Source organism: Pseudophryne corroboree, chromosome 2 (assembly GCF_028390025.1).
Source record: "Pseudophryne corroboree isolate aPseCor3 chromosome 2, aPseCor3.hap2, whole genome shotgun sequence".
Classification (NCBI taxonomy): Eukaryota; Metazoa; Chordata; class Amphibia; order Anura; family Myobatrachidae; genus Pseudophryne; species Pseudophryne corroboree.
Genome location: NC_086445.1, coordinates 585992086 through 586006466, shown reverse-complemented (window position 1 = coordinate 586006466; position 14381 = coordinate 585992086).

Sequence of the window (14381 nt, the reverse complement as noted above, 5' to 3'; positions counted from 1 at the left end):
GGAATTGCTTCGTAAGAAGCCACCATCTTTCCCAGGACTCGCGTGCACTGATGCACCGACACCTGTTTTGGTTTCAGGAGGTCCCTGACCAGAGATGACAATTCCTGGGCCTTCTCCCCCGGGAGAAACACCTTCTTCTGTTCTGTGTCCAGAATCATGCCCAAGAACAGCAGACACGTCGCAGGAATCAGCTGCGACTTTGGGATATTCAGAATCCAGCCGTGCTGTTGCAACACTTCCCGAGAGTATCATCATTTCGGCCATTACCTTGGTAAATACTCTCTGTGCCATGGACAGACCAAACGGCAACGTCTGGAATTGGTAATGACAGTCCTGTACCACAAACCTGAGGTACTCCTGGTGAGGTGGGTAAATAGGGACATGCAAGTAAGCATCCTTGATTTCCAGCGACACCATAAAATCCCCCTCTTCCAGGCTTGCAATAACCGCCCTGAGCGATTCCATTTTGAACTTCCTTATATAAGTGTTCAAGGATTTTAAATTCAGAATGGGTCTCACCGAACAGTCTGGTTTCGGTACCACAAACATTGTGGAATAGTAACCCCGTCCCTGTTGAAGGAGGGGAACCTTGATTATCACCTGCTGGAGGTACAGCTTGTGAATAGCCGCCAGTACTACCTCCCTTTCCCTGGGAGCAGCTGGCAAGGCTGATTTGAGGTAACGGCGAGGGGGAGTTGCCTCGAACTCCAGCTTGTATCCCTGAGATACAACTTGTACCACCCAGAGATCCACCTGTGAGCGAACCCACTGGTTGCTGAAGTTCCGGAGACGCGCCTCCACCGCACTTGGCTCCACCTGTGGAGCCCCAGCGTCATGCGGTGGACTTAGTGGAAGCAGGGGAGGATTTTTGTTCCTGGGAACTGGCTGCCTGGTGCAGCTTCTTTCCTCTACCCCTGCCTCTGGGCAGAAAGGATGCGCCTCTGACCAGCTTGCCTTTCTGAGGCCGAAAAGACTGTACTTGATAATACGGTGCTTTCTTAGGCTGTGAGGGAACCTGAGGTAAAAAAGTCGACTTCCCAGCCGTTACTGTGGATACGAGGTCTGAGAGACCGTCCCCAAACAATTCCTCACCCTTATAAGGCAAAACCTCCATGTGCCTTTTAGAATCAGCATCACCTGTCCACTGCCGAGTCCATAATACTCTCCTGGCAGAAATGGACATTGCATTAATTCTAGATGCCAGCCGGCAAATGTCCCTCTGTGCATCCCTCATATATAAGACGACGTCCTTTATATGTTCTATGGTTAGCAAAATAGTATCCCTGTCGAGGAAATCAATGTTGTCTGACAGGGTATCAGACCATGCTGCTGCAGCACTACACATCCATGCTGAAGCAATAGCAGGTCTCAGTATAGTACCTGAGTGTGTATATACAGACTTCAGGATAGCCTCCTGCTTTCTATCCGCAGACTCCTTTAGGGCGGACGTATCCTGAGACGGCAGTGCCACCCTTTTTGATAAGCGTGTGAGAGCCTTGTCCACCCTAGGGGATGTTTCCCAACGTAACCTATCCGTTGCCGGGAAAGGGTACACCATCAGTAACCTCTTAGAAATCACTAGTTTCTTATCAGGGGAACACCACGCTTCTTCACACAATTCATTTAGTTCATCAGATGGGGGAAAAGTCACTGGCTGCTTTTTCTCTCCAAACATAATACCCTTTTTGGTGGTAACCGGGTTAATGTCAGAAATGTGCAATACATTTTTCATTGCAGTAATCATGCATTGGATGGCCCTTGTGGACTGTACATTTGTCTCATCCTCATCTACACTGGAGTCAGACTCCGTGTCGACATCTGTGTCTGCCATCTGAGCTAGCGGGCATTTATGAGCCCCTGATGGCCTCTGAGATGCCTGGGCAGGCGCGGGCTGAGACCCCGGCTGTCCCAAGGCTGCTGCATCATCGAACCTTTTATGTAAGGAGTTGACACTGTCGGTTAATATCCACATATCCATCCACTCCGGTGTCGGCCCCGTCGGGGGCGACACCACACTTATCGACTCCTGCTCCGCCTCCACGTAACCCTCATCAAACATGTCGACACAGCTGTACCGACACACACACAGGGAATGCTGACTGAGGACAGGACCCCACAAAGTCCTTTGGGAAGACAGAGAGAGAGTATGCCAGCACACACCACAGCGCTATATAACACAGGGATTTACACTAAAGAGAGTGATTTTTCCCAATAGCTGCTTATTATCACATTTGCGCCTAAATTTATGTGCCCCCCCCTCTCTTTTTTACCCTGGTTGTATATGATACTGCAGGGGAGAGCCTGGGGAGCGTCCTTCCAGCGGAGCTGTCAAGAGAAAATGGCACTGGTGTGCTGAGGAAGAAGGCCCCGCCCCCTCAGCGGCAGGCTTCTCCCGCGTTTTGTATGATGTTAATGGCGTTTTTTTTTGCACATATACAGTTTTATAAACTGTATTATGTTCATTTTGTGCCAAAAGGTATTATAATTGCCCCCCCCAGCGCCCTGCACCCAACAGTGACCGGAGTGTGTGGTGTGCTGTGGGAGCAATGGCGCACAGCTGCAGTGCTGTGCGCTACCTTAATGAAGACAGGAGTCTTCAGCCGCCGTTTTCGTCGTTTCTTCTGGCTCTGCAAGGGAGACGGCGGCGCGGCTCCGGGAACGGACGATCGAGGTCGGGGCCTGTGTTCGAACCCTCTGGAGCTAATGGTGTCCAGTAGCCTTAGAAGCACAAGCTAGCTGCAAGCAGGTAGGTTTGCTTCTCTCACCTCAGTCCCTCGTAGCAGTGAGTCTGTTGCCAGCAGATCTCACTGAAAATAAAAAACCTAACAAATACTTTCTTTTCTAGCAAGCTCATGAGAGCCCACTAGGAGCACCCAGCTCTGGCCGGGCACAGATTCTAACTGAGGTCTGGAGGAGGGGCATAGAGGGAGGAGCCAGTGCACACCAGATAGTACCTAATCTTTCTTTTAGAGTGCCCAGTCTCTTGCGGAGCCCGTCTATTCCCCATGGTCCTTACGGAGTTCCCAGCATCCACTAGGACGTCAGAGAAATATATATATACCGACTCTAGAGATGTTTTTGGAGTAATGCTCATGGTACTCTTCCTTGCAAACACATTAAATTGAGATGCAAAATTTGCGTTCCCTACAGGAAAAGGAGGTCTGGAAGGCGAAGGGATATGGCCAAGAGTCCTCTGGACTCTGGTGAGATGGACAAGGTGAACCAGTAGCCCCCAGAGCATATTTTCTAAGCTTAGCTGAGGCAGCACATGGTCTGACTCCCCTAGGGTAAGGAAGGTATGTGCAAATTGGTAAGAGCTTACTGAAATGCGCCAGGGTTCTTTTCTCAGGCGAGCAGGAATGCAATGTTCTCTTACTTGCATGAGGAAGAACATTTGGTAAGGTAGTATCAACAGAGCCACCCCATATTCCTCCTGCAGACGGACCTTTTCAGGTAATACAAATCGACTTAGTACAGTTAACACCCTGTAGGAATTTAAAAATGTATTGGTATATGCACTGAATGTATTTTCAAGTTTGGTAGAAAAATTTCCAGATGCCACTGGCAATACTGTTTTAACGGTATCCCTAGGATTAGAACCAAAGTGATAGCTGAAACTGGACTATTGTGGTCATAAACACTGCCACTACTGTTATCTAGCATCAGAAACACTCCCAAATCCCCACTTATTACCCTCTTTGAAATTTGTTTTGTTTTTGGAAGACAACCTCATGTCATGATCAATCCGCACCATGGGGGTAATTCCAAGTTGATCGCAGCAGGATTTTTGATAGCAATTGGGCAAAACCATGTGCACTGCAGGGTAGGCAGATATAACATGTGCAGAAAGAGTTAGATTTGGGTGGGTTATTTTATTTCTGTGCAGGGTAAATACTGGCTGCTTTATTTTTACACTGCAAATTAGATTGCATATTGAACACACCCCACCCAAATCTAACTCTCTCTGCACATTATATCTGCCTCCACTGCAGTGCACTTGGTTTTGCCCAATTGCTAACAAAAATCCTGCTGTGATCAACTTGGAATTACCCCCCATGATCTGAAATACACCAATGAGGTGACAGTACAGAACCTTATCAAGATGAGCCAGCATTTGAGAACTTAGCAAAAGAACTTGAAACTGCTGATTCCTGATATGCCAAATACTAACTGTCTTGATTGTGAACCAAGAGACTGTGTGATTATTCTTACGCTCAGGTTGGCAACTAGACAGTTGGGAAGGACCGTATCAAGTTTTGTTGACAGCACGATTTCAGTGAAAGTAGCCGAGAGACTTGGGTCCACGACACCCATTGCAAGAAATTCGTTGGTCCAGAAGGAACTCGTACAGGGAATGAAATCACAGAAATATCACTCGAGAATCTGTTCCGTGAAGACTGAGAGGCGGTACTGTTGAACACTACCTGATCGTACTAAAAGGATTACAAAAAGACCAGTCATTGTAATGGATTTGCTATAAGCAAGATTTGTTTTGTTCTATCTTTCTTTTGATAAATATTTTTTTTCCAGGACATTCTATTTTTGTGAAGGTTCCTGAGGAGTCGAGCGTGGGACTGGAACTGGTTCTGGAGAAATGTCTTTATAGGATCCCAGGATCAGCCTATGACTTTGTTTAAAGCCAGAGTAAAATCAGAGGTCTAGTAGATACGGAGTTCTGAGGCAATGTGATAGGCTATGGTCTGAGGAATACTGTATTTTGTAGTTACTGCGACCCTATAAATTGAAGAGAAGTGCATACAGAGATGTCAGTTAAGCAATAATGTTGAATTTAACAGACATTCTATGAGTGATTATCATACAGTAGCAGGTAAGGTTTTAAATTAAACGGAATGTTGGCTGTGCTCACAGGTACCTCAAAGACAAAATGATTCGGGATTAGTGCCATATCCATTAAAATTACCTGAGGTACTTGAATTACACAGAGGGGGGAACCGGTGGACAAGGAATATAATATAACTAGATGTTGCACTCTTAAAATCCACCAGTACCATAGATAAAGCCCTGGTATGTTTAAATCTGACCAATTTCAGAAAAACAGGAAATCGGGAGGTAATCAGGAACAAACCGACAATGGCCTATTCACACAGAGCAGATAAAGAGCTAATTAATACCATGACTGTACAAAAGATTGTTATATGTGGAAGAAAAGAGTTTGAGTGGCTCTCCCCAAACTCCGAAGGTTTATGTTATCTAGGAAGGATACTATCTGAAATAATAACCCCTGTTCAATGAAGAAACAGACCTAACATACGATCCAGAAATTGAAACTATAATCAAACAATACCATGCATACATGTGCCAAACAATGTATACATAATGTATATTTACGTCACCAATTGTATTTGTATGTATTAATATTAGAAAAGTGTGAGTTTTTGTTTACTATCAAAGGGTGGACTGTCTAAGTCTGAACAATTAGACATACAAACTACACACAGAATGGTGCTTCTCGGTGGTGGCGTAAGGACACAACTGACCTATATGGACGCACCATGCTTTTTTACCGCGCATTGTGCATAGTCGCAGTGTGTGCGGTGCAGCGTGGTGGGTGTATATACGGTAAAAGGCGCAATCAATGAGAAACGCCATAAAGACGCACACAGACACATTCAACACAAGACTTGTATTATATTGTATTTATATAAAAGAGTGTAAAACCAGATATGATTAACTTGTACTGTACAAGTAATACATATATATCATGTTTAGTGTCAAAATGGTCAGGAGAATGTGAGTAATAAACCGATAGCTATGGGCAAATTGTAGCACATTGCGACAATTAGTTATGATCAAATGTAGGAATATAAAGTCAAATTCTATGAGACAAAGTACTTCCTGCAGCAGCATTACCAGTGGCAAACATCTGTACCTGCGTCTTAAAACTGGACATTGCTTTTATATGAACTGACCAATAACACACAATGAATGAGAAACCTCCCACTCCTGGACCAATAGCAGAAGCCCCAGATGTATATCTTTTCCAATACACAGTATAGAAGTACTTTCCCTTGCCCAGGAAGCTCAGTGCTGCGGATTCTAACTGGTGATGACTGTCCACTGAGCTAAGGGTGATGTATACTGGCTGTGACTATTTCTTATGTAACTGTAACCTTATCTTATACTTATATATGTTATACTGAATGATATACTGTACACTTTATTTTGTATTCATACCTTTTAATATCAAATCTATCTATCTATATCTGAGCATTAGACCTCAGTATACCATGTGTGCGACTACTTGCTTTCTCTTAAAGGACATAGTGCTGCTATATTTAGCGCACTATTATTGTATATGGTAATAAGACGCAACTTGCGTCCACAGTATATCATAGGAATTTGGTTACCTACTGGTAAATCCTTTTCTCGCAGTCCGTAGAGGAAGCTGGGGTCCACATTTGTACCATGTGGTACAGACGTGTCCACCAGGAGCCATTGGCACTTTAAGAGTTTTAGAGTGTGGACTGGCTCCTCCCTCTATGCCCCTCCTACCAGACTCAGTCTAGAAACTGTGCCCGAGGAGACGGACATCTTCGAGAGGATTTAACACAGATAGTGGAGAGATTCATACCACCTCACACATACAAGGCACATCAAGCTAACTTAGCTTGAAAACTCAGCAACAGCTGAAACATTACTTACCAAGTAACAATGCAGCACTCAACTAAAACGAAGCTGTACTGAACCAAAAAACGATAGCAGGAAGACAAAGCGCTGGGCGGGCGCCCAGCATCCTCTACGGACTACGAGAAAAGGATTTACCGGTAGGTACCAAAATCCTATTTTCTCTTACGTCCTAGAGGATGCTGGTGTCCACATTAGTACCATGGGGATGTACCAAAGCTCCCAGAATGGGAGGGAGAGCGCGGAGGCTCCTGCAGAACTGATTGGCCTCTGATGATCTGAAGTTCAGTCAAAGTATCGAACTTGCAGAACTTTGTAAACGTGTTCGACCCAGACAAAGTTGCAGCTCGGCACAGTTGTAAAGCCTAGACATCCCGTGGAGCAGCCTAGGAAGACCGCACCTTACAAGTAGATTGGGCCTTGACAGTCGTAGGACACAGCAATCCTGCCGTAAAATACGCATCCTGGATAGTGAACCTGATCCAGCGAGAGATCGTCTGCTTAGAAGCAGGACACGCAATTTTCTTGGGATCATTCAGGACAAAGAGTCTGATTTTCTGTGACGAGCAGTCCTCTTCACATAGATATTCAGAGCCCTTACAAGATCCAAGTACTTTGATGTAATTGAGGAGTCAGTAGCCACTGGCACCACAATAGGTTGGTTGATATGAAATGCTGACACAACCTTCGGAAGAAACTGCTGACGTGGCCGAAGCTCAGCTCTATCTCTGTGGAAGATCAAAAGTATGGGCTTTTACAGGACAAAGACACCAACTCCGACACACGTCTAGCAGAAGCTAAAGCAAACAATGTGACAGCCTTCCATGTAGGACATTTGACCTCAACCTCCTGTAGAGGCTCGAACCAGTCCAATTGGAGGAACTGCAACACCACGTTAAAGGTCCCAAGGCGCCGTAGGTGGTACAAAGGGAGGTTGGATGTGCAGAACTCCCTTCAAAAAGGTCTGAACCTCAGGGAGGGCAGCCAATTGTTTGAAATCTGGACCTTCACAGATCCCAACTTAAGGCCCATATCCACACCAGCTTGTAAGAAGAGGAGAAACCATCCCAGTTGAAACTCCAATGCAGGAAATTTCTTGGACTCACACCAAGATACATATCCCCCCCCCCCCCCCGAATACAATGGTAATGTTTAGACGTTACTCCTTTCCTAGCCTGTATCAGGGTAGGAATAACCTTGTTCGGAATGCCCTTCAGAGTAGTATCAGGCATTCAACTTCCATGCCGTCAAACGTAGTCACAGTAAGTTTTGATAGGCGAACGGCCCCTGCTGCAGCAGATCCTCCCAAAGAGGAAGAGGTCTCGGCTCTTCTTGCAGTAGATCCAGCAGATCCGCGTACCAAGCCCTTCTTGGTCAGTCTGGAGCAATGAGGATCGCTTGAACTTTTGTTCTCCTTATGAGCTTAAGAACTCTTGGGATGAGTGGAAGTGGAGGAAACACGTACACCGCCTGGAACACCCACGGAGTCACTGGGGCATTCACCGCCACTGCTTGCGGGTCCCTCGACCTGGAACAATACCACCGAAGCTTCTTGTTGAGACGAGAAGCCATCATGTCGATCTGGGGTACACCCCAAAGATCTGTTACCTCCTTGAGCACCTCCGGGTAGAGACCCCACTCCCCTGGATGGAGATAGTGTTTGCTGAGGAAGTCCGCTTCCCAGTTGTGTACTCCCGGATTGAAGATTGCCGACAGCGGAACTGCATGCTTTTCTGCACAGAGGATGATTCTGGTTACCTCTGCCATTGCAGCTATGCTCTTCGTTCCGCCCTGTCGATTTATGTAAACCACCATTGTCACATTGTCCGACTGCACTTGAATGGCCCGATTTCACAGAAGATGGGCCACCTGGAGAAGACCGTTGTAGACAGCTCTTCGTTCCAGAATGTTTATCGGCAGGCCGGCTTCCAGACTTGACCACCTTCCTTGGAGGGATTCCCCGCGAGTGACTGCGCCCCAGCCCCGGAGTCTTGCATCTGTGGTTAGAAGGATCCAGCCCTGAATCCCAAACCTGCGGCCCTCCAGAAGGTGAGGTAATTGCAGCCACCAGAGGAGTGAAATCCTGGCCTTTGGCGACAGACGTATTCGTTGGTGCATGTGCAGATGGGATCCCGACCACTTGTCCAGGAGATCCAGTTGGAAGAACCGAGCGTGAAATCTCCCGTACTGCAGAGCCTCGTAAGAGGCCACCATCTTCCCCAGAAGGCGAATGCACTGATGAACTGACACCCGGGCTGGCTTCAGGACATACCGGACCATCGCTTGAATCACCAACGCCTTTTCCTCTGGGAGAAACACTTTCTGCACCTCCGTGTCGAGGACCATTCCCAGAAAGAACCAACCAGGAGGTTGTCCTAATTGTCATTTTTGAAGATTCAGGCTCCAACCATGTTCCCTGAGAAGCTGGGTCGTGAGTGCTATGGACCGTAACAGCTTCTCCCTGGACAATGCCTTCTTCAGCAGATTGTCCAGATACAGAATTATGTTCACCCCGTCTGCAGAGAATCATCATTTCCGCCATCACCTTGGTGAACACCCTCGGTGCTGTGGAGAGCCCGAATGGGAGGGCCTGGAACTGAAAGTGACAGTCCAACAGTGCAAATCGAAGATAAGCTTGATGCAGCAGCCAAATAGGAATGTGGAGTTATGCATCCTTGAAATCCAGGGATACTAGGAATTCCCCATCCTCCAGACCTGATATCACTGCCCTTAGAGACTCCATTTTAAACTTGAACTCCCTCAGAAAGGGGTTGAGTGATTTTAAGTTCAGAATGGGCCTGACCGAACGGTTTCGTTACCACGAAATGGTTAGAATAGCAACCTTTGTTTTGCATATGAGGAGGTACTGGTACAATAACTTGTGCCTTCACCAACTTTTGGACGGCTTCTTGCAGGACAGTCCTGTCTACCAGCAGAGCTGGCAAGCTTGATCTGAATAAAATCGGTGAGATATTGAAATTCCAGCCTGTACCCCTGGGACACAATATCTTGCACCCAGAGGTCCAGGCCGGAGAACCCAGACCTGACTGAAATATCTGAGTCTCGCTCACCGGCCCCACCTGCGGGGCGTGCAGTCCACCGTCATGCGGAGGACGTTGTTGTACCTGCAGCAGGTTTTTGTTCCTGGGAGCCTGCAGCCACAGGTTTCTTGAACTTGTGCCGACCTCCCCGAAAGAAGGTGTTGGACGGCTTGACATTTCTGGGCTTGTTAGATCAAAAGGGCTGTGATGTAACTGAAGAAAAGAGTTTTTTCAGAGCAGGTGCAGCTGAGGGAAGAAAGGGTGACGTACCAGCCGTAGCCGTGGAGATTCACTCATCTAACGCTTCCCCAAAGAGCCTGACCTGTGTAGGGTAGGGTCTCCACACTTCTCCTGGATTCCGCGTCGGCAGACCACTGGCGCAACCAGTCCTCGACGAGCTGTAACAGACATGGAGGAAATCCCCGCAGCCATGGAACCCAGGTCTTTCATGGATTCTACCAGAAATCCTGCCGAATACTCAATGTTATGTATCTCGCTTTTATGAGGAGATCCTCCAAGTATGGGATGACTGACTCCTTTCTTGCGAAGAACCATCATCTCAGCCATCACCTTGGTGAATATTCTCAGAGCCGTGGAGAGTCCGAAAGGCAATGTTTGGAACTGGTAGTCCTGCACCGCAAACCTCAGGTATTCCTGATGCAGCGGGTAGATGGGAACATGTAAATAAGCATCTTTGATGTCCGTCGATACCAGAAATTCCTTTTCCTCCAAGCTGAAGATCACCGCTCTCAGGGATTCCATCTTGAATTTGAACCCTTTCAAATAAAGGTTCAGAGTCTTTTAGGTTTAAAATCGGGCTGACCGAGCCATCCGGTTTCTGCACTACAAACAGGCTTGAATAAAACCCTTTTTACTGTTGTGACACAAGAACTAAGGAAATAACATTATCTTGACATTTCTGTATTGCGTTCAGCACTTTTGCTCTGTCCTGAACAGAAGCTGGTAAGGCCGATTGAAAAATCGGCACGGGGGAAGGTCCTGAAATTCCAATTTGTACCCTTGGGATACTATCTGCAATACCCAAGGATCCAGATCTGAGTGAACCCAGACCTAGCTGAAAGACAGTAGACGTGCCCCCACCCGGTCGTACTCCCGCAGGGGAGCCTCAGCGTCATGCTGAGGTTTTAGCAGAAGTAGCTGTTGACTTCTGCTGCTACGAACCTGATGTTGTAGATTTTTTACCCCTTCCTCGCCCTCTTCCTGCGAAGAAGGGGGTAACCTTTGCCTTTTTGGACCGAAAGGATTGCATCGTATGAGAATAAAATCCTTTCCTAGGTGGAGCAGCTGCGGAAGCAGAAATGCTGACTTGCCTGATGTAGTTGTTGGGATCATGGCATCCAGCTTGTCTCCAAAGAGGGCTTCTCCATTGTAAGGAAGCGCCTCAATGTTCTTTTTTTTAACCGCATCAGCATTCCATTGGCTGATCCACAGCGCCTTGCGGGCTAAAATCGCCATAGCGGAGGATCTTGAACTCAACAACCCAAAATCCTTCATAGCTTCAACTAAGTAACCTGCAGCATCTTTGATATGGCCGAGAGTTAGGACTATTACATCCCTGTCAACTGTGTATGTTAACAAGCAAGTTGTCAGACCATTTTTCCACAGCGTTACCCACGAACAAGCAATGGTGGGCCTGAGCACCGTTCCGTTAGCTGTATACCGTATTTGGTGGCGTATAAGACTACTTTTTTGCTCTGAAAAACATGCCTCCAAGTGGGGGGGGTAGTCTTATACTCCGGGTGCACTTCATACGCCGGGTGCCATAGTGGCCTCCCGATGCACTGTGGCCACGGCGGGTCATCAGCAGCGATACAGGGGTGCCAGCCATTTCGGCGTGACCGGCCAGTTCTGCTCGGCGGGAAGCAGAGACGCTCCGACCCGCCCCTTGCACATGCGGTCATAATATACAGTATGTCACTTGGTATTAATAGACTGCTGCTAGTGACAGGGAGGGCAGACAGGGAGCAGGGACCAATCCAATCAGGCTTTGTATACAGCCAACCACAGTACTGCACCATTGTACAGTACAATACAGCTTAGAAATGTCCAGCAGTCAAACCCCTATCAACCCTATCATGGCACCAGCATGTGTGTGGAAGGTGTGCAGAAGAGGGGGTAGTCTTATACGGCGAGTATATAACAAACTCTATATTTTGAGTGGAAATGTTGGGGGTCGTCTTATACGCCCAGTCTTATACGCCGGCAAATACGGGTATATGGATTTCAGGGTTGTTTCCAATTTACGGTCAGCTGGATCTTTTAAGGAGGCTGTACCAGGGGCAGGCAAAACTATTTTCTTAGACAGCCGATAAACTGAGGTGTCTATCATTGGGGGGAGTCTCCCATTTGTGCCTGTCTACACGTATCCTTCTGAGAAGGGTAAATTTCTTCTCTGGGTTAGCCCATGATTCTTCAAAGAACGCATTCAAATCCCTTGAAGGAGGAAAAGTCACAACCTGCATTTTATTTAATTTAAAAATAAGATTTTAAAACATACCAATAAATCTTTTTCTCACTGTCCGTAGAGGATGCTGGGGACTCCGTAAGGACCATGGGGTATAGACGGGCTCCGCAGGAGACATGGGCACTATAAAGAAACTTTAGAATGGGTGTGCACTGGCTCCTCCCTCTATGCCCCTCCTCCAGACCTCAATTAGAGAACTGTGCCTAGAGGAGACAGACAGTACGAGGAAAGGATCTTTGTTTATCCAAGGGCATGATTCATACCAGACCACACCATCCACACCGTATAACCTGGAATATACGCAACCAGTTAGCAGTATGAACAAAACAGTATCAGGCAACGACTGATTTCAACTGTAACAACCCTTATGTAAGCAATAACTATATACAAGCCTTGCAGAAAAGAGTCTGCACTGGGACGGGCGCCCAGCATCCTCTACGGACTAGGAGAAAAAGATTTACCGGTAGGTATAAAGTCTTATTTTCTCTTACGTCCTAGAGGATGCTGGGGACTCCGTAAGGACCATGGGGTTTATACCAAAGCTCCAGTCCGGGCAGGAGAGTGCAGACGACCCTGCAGCACCGACTGAGCAAACGCAAGGTCCTCATCAGCTAGGGTATCAAACTTGTCACCCGTAGCCAAAGGCACCACAATAGGCTGCTTCATATGAAATGATTAAACCACCTTGGGCAAAAATTGAGGACGAGTCCTCAACTCCGCTCTATCCATATGGAAAATCAGACAGGGGCTCTTGTGAGACAAGGCCGCCGATTCGGACACCCGCCTCGCAGATGTCAAGGCCAACAACATGACCACCTTCCAAGTGAGAAATTTTAATTCAACAGTCTGAAGCAGTTCAAACCAGTGAGAGTTTAGGAACCGTAACACTACGTTAAGGTCCCATGGTACCACTAGGGGCACAAAAGGAGGCTGAATGTGCAGCACTCCCTTTACAAAAGTCTGGACTTCTGGAAGAGAAGCCAATTCCTTCTGAAAGAAAATAGATAGGCTCCATTAAGGTACAGATTACGGCCCTAACTTCAGGCCCATATGTGGAGAAAACGGCTCAGTTGGAAATCTTCCTTAGGAGCATTCTTGGCTTCACACCAACATACATACTTCCTCCAGATACAGTGATGTTTTGCCATCACCTCCTTCCTAGCCTTTATCAGCGTAGGGATGACTTCTTCCGGAAAACCTCTCCCAACTAAGATTCGGTGTTTGACCGTCATGCCGTCAAACGTAATCTTCTTGGAACTCGCAAGGCCCCTGCTGCAACAGGTCCTCCCTGAGGGGAAGAGGCCACGGATCTTCTGTGAGCATTTCCTGAAGATCTGAATACCAGGCCCTTCGAGGCCAATCTGGAACAATGAGTATTGTCTGCACTCTTTTTCGTCCTATGATTCTCAATATTTTTGAGATGAGAGGAAGAGGAGGGAACACCTAGACCGACTGAAACACCCATGGTGTCACCAGGGCGTCCACCACTACTGCCTGAGGGTTCCTCGACCTGGCACAATACCTCCGAAGCTTCTTGTGGAGGCGTGACGACTTGAGGAAGTCCCCAATGACTTATCTCTGAAAAAACTTCTTGATGAAGTCCCCACTGTCCTGGATGGAGATCGTGTCTGCTAAGGAAGTCTGCTTCCCAGTTGTCCACTCCTGGAATGAAGACTGCTGACAGAGGGCTTACGTGATTTTCCACCCAGCGAAGAATCCTGGTGGCTTCTGCCATTGCCACTCTGCTCCTTGTCCCGCCTTGGCGGATTACATGAGCCACGGCTGTGACGTTGTCTGATTGAATCAGAACCGGTAGGTCGCGAAGAAGATTCTCCGCTTGTCGTAGGCCGTTGTATATGGCCCTCAATTCCAGGACATCGATGTGTAGACAAGCCTCCTGGCTTGACCATAGTCCCTGAAAATTCCTTCCTTGTGTGACTGCTCCCCATCCTCGGAGGCTCGCGTCCGTGGTTATCAGAACCCAGTCTTGAATGCCGAACCTGCGACCCTCTAGAAGGTGAGCACTCTGCAGCCACCACAGGAGACACCCTGGCCCTGGGGGACAGGCTTATCTTCTGATGTATTTATAGATGGGACCCGGACCACTTGTCCAGAAGGTCCCACTGAAATGTCCTCACATGGAACCTGCCAAAGGGGATGGCCTCGTAGGCTGCCACCATTTTTCCCAGAACTCGAGTGCATTGATGAAC